Source organism: Lolium rigidum, chromosome 7 (genome assembly GCF_022539505.1).
Source record: "Lolium rigidum isolate FL_2022 chromosome 7, APGP_CSIRO_Lrig_0.1, whole genome shotgun sequence".
NCBI classification, from domain to species: Eukaryota; Viridiplantae; Streptophyta; class Magnoliopsida; order Poales; family Poaceae; genus Lolium; species Lolium rigidum.
Window position 1 is genome coordinate 39,916,869 of NC_061514.1, and position 3,526 is coordinate 39,920,394.

A 3,526-nucleotide genomic window follows, 5' to 3' on the forward strand; every position below is an offset into this window, starting at 1 on the left:
GCATCTGGGACGAGCGGGGCCAGATGACTGATTTTTCTATAGCAACAGGGACATCTCTATTTTAGATATTCGGGGAATCCTCCTTAATAGACGAAATACCACGGTTCCAGTCCCATTTTATTGAAATGAAACAATGCAGGAGCCGCAGGTTCAGAATTCAACATCGTCAGCCAAAGCTGAAAACTCAAAGCCTAAAACAGCAGCAAGAGTGACGCAAAAGGAACAGGCGACCGGGGAGGGAACATAATCCACGACCGACGAAGGCGAGATCCAGGTGCCAGGTCCTGCCACCTTCTTCGGCTCCGGGGATTTTGGATCATCAGTGGAGGCGCCGCGGGTGACCTCACCCACCTTCCAGCTGCAATGGGCCCTTCAAGATATCCCTGACGTGCAGACAGAACTTGTCCGCCATCTCCAGCACATTGTCCTTGATCGCGCATAGTAAGAGCATCTCCAGGAGATCATCCAAATGGACATCTATACGACATATAGAGGACCGAGTCTAAAAAACCGTCTCCAGCAGCACATGTATATGGACATGGGTCGATAGATGTCCATCCAGCTCTTGGGTGCGTCCTCCACATCTGGGTGACCAAGCCAGGATCATTGCTCCCTCGCCCGCGCGCCTCCTGCGCGCCTCCCGCGCGATTCCGCTCGCCTACCACACGATTCCGCTCGCCTACCGCGCGAATCGAAAGCTGCAGGCGACGAGGAGAGAGTCGGAGGGCATGGGAGGGAGCCGCCGTCGGGCGCCGTGCTGGGAGGAAGCGAGGGGAGCGAGAGGCCGGCGGAGGGCATGGGGGCGGGGCGGACGGATTTGTGGTCCGGGGCGCCGCCGCGGAGGAGAGTTGGGGGCGTGGCCGTGGTGAGAGGAGGACGGTGAGGGAGGTCGCCCCGCCGGTGCCGATGGAGGAGGCGGAGGTGAGGTTTGGAGGAGGTGAGGTCAGGAAATCTGTTAAATGGTAGTTATAGGATAGTATTAAAATATAGGAGAGAGAATATAGATGTCCTGGTTATGAATGATCTGCTGGAAAACTAGGGACATCTAAAAAGGAATCTTTATAGATGATCCTCTATATGGAGATATAGAGGACCAAATTTGGATGAACTCCTGGAGATGCTCTAACCAGTCTCCACACCTGCTTAACATCCAACCAGGGATGCCCATTAAATATTAGGCCATTTCTCACTTTCCAAATGCTCCATAACACCGAAGCACAAACTGAATTTAATAGGGCATGCCTCTTATTAGCAACCCAGAATCTAGCAATAGATTCACATGAATCTCCAGCATGCAAATTAAAGAAACTGGAAATGCAAGGCCAAATCTGTCTAGCAACAACGCAACCAAAAAACAAATGATGAATTGATTCTAGATCGGTGCAAAAAATGCAATCTTCAGGCTTACACATATTTCTCTTTAAATTGTTCCTAGTCATCATTCTATTCCGTGGAAGGAGCCAAAGGAAAATGTGCATTGTGAGAGGTATGTGAAGCATCGAAACAGATGGGATAAAGACAGGAACTACACCCCCCAAAATTGATAATGCTGTAAAAAGTAGAGGTAGAATAAACCCCTTTATCAGAGTATTGCCAAATTAGAGAGTCACAGTTGTTGTCATAACAGATAGCAGAAGCAACCCCTTCCAGCTCATATCAGCTACTCACCATCTTGAATTGAAGTTTCTTCTAAAAGTGAACTTAAGCTGGGGTTGGAGATGGTCACCTCCACTGACTTCCACGCAAGAAGGATGCCACCTCGGGTGCCGGCAGCCAGGAGGTAGAAGAACTGGTCGAAGAAACTTCTCACCCAATGCCATCACGGCTCGGGTGGGAGGGGCTGGTGATGATGGGTAGTGGTTCACGGGCGTCTATGGACCCCAATCAGACGCGGACAAGCTATTATTTCTGAGAGAGCTCCGGGATGTGCACGACCTCCATCCTGGACCGTGGGCGGTAGCCGGTGACTTCAACCTTATTGTGGATGCCTAGGACAAAAACAACATGAACCTGAACCGCCGCATGATGGGCAAGTTCCGTAGGCTCCTCAACGACCTGGAGCTCAAGGAGCTCTACCTCAATGGGAGGCGCTACACGTGGTCTAATGAGAGGGAGCAAGCCACCCTTGAGAGGCTCGACCGCGTTTTCTCTACGGTGGATTGGGAGATGATCTTCCCGGCCTCGCTCCTCTCCGCCCTCAGCTCATTGACGTCGGACCACTGTCCGCTGCTCCTCAATCTGGAGGCCCCCCTTCCAACGGGAAGGCGGTTCCGCTTCGAGGCCTTCTGGCCCAAAGCGGAGGGTTTTTCCGATACCGTGAGGGGGGCGTGGTCCTCTACCCCGGTGGAGGAAAACCCCTTCAAACGGTTGGCGGCCAAGCTCGCTGCGACGGCGAAGGCTTTGACCAGCTGGAGTGATCGTTTCATCGGCAATGTCAAGCGTCAGATCCTCGTGGAGAATGAGCTCATTTTGCAGCTTGACGTGGCTATGGAGAGCCGGCCCTTGTCTCAAGGTGAGCGCGGGATGCGAAATCTCCTTAAGCGCAAGTTGTTGGGTCTGGCTTCTCTCGAGCGGACGATTGCGCGCCAGCGCTCCCGTGTTACGTGGTTGAGTGAGGGTGACGCCTGCACCAAGTTCTTCCACCTCCACGCCAACCACAGGTGCCGGAAGAACTTCATTGCCCACCTCAAGGTGGATGGGGCTCTGGTAGCCGGTCAAGAGGAGAAGGGCAAGGCGGTGGACTCCTTCTTTCAGCAGCTTCTTGGATCTGTCCGGACCGTCCCCTCTCGGTGGACTTGGACTTCCTTGGCATGCCTGACCATGGCTTGTTCGATCTCGAGAGCCCTTTCTCCGTGGAGGAAGTGTGGAATGTGGTCAAGCCGCAGGAGCTGGACAAGGCGACTGGGCCGGATGGGTTTACAGGAAGATTCTATGTCGCCTGCTGGGAGATCATCAAGGACGACGTGATGGACGCCTTTCAGGCCATGTGGAGTGGGGACTGTCGTGGCCTCCATGTGGCCAACCAGGCCCTCATCTCTCTCCTTCCCAAGCATGCAGATGCCGTGGAGGTGAAGGATTTCCTGCCCATCAGTCTGATTCAGAGTGTGGCAAAGCTCATGGCCAAGGTGCTCTCTTTCCGTCTCGTGCCGCGTATGGGGCAGATCATTGGGTCCTATCAGAGCGCCTTCATTCGTGGGCGCTGCCTCCATGACAACTTCCAACTCGTGCAGTCCGCGGCTAGGAGGTTGAATGCACTCAAGGCCCCGACGATCATGTTGAAGCTTGACATCACCAAAGCTTTCGACACTGTGGATTGGTCCTTCCTCCTTGAGGTTATGACCAAGTTGGGCTTTGGCCCCAAGTGGATTTCTATGGTGGTGGGGCTGCTCAGCACGGCCTCGACCCGAGTCCTGGTGAATGGTGTAGCGGGGGACCTTATATACAACAAGCGTGGGCTGCGGCAGGGGGGCCCTCTTTCCCCCTGCTTTTCGACTCGGTCATGGAGGTCTTATACCTCATGCTCCAG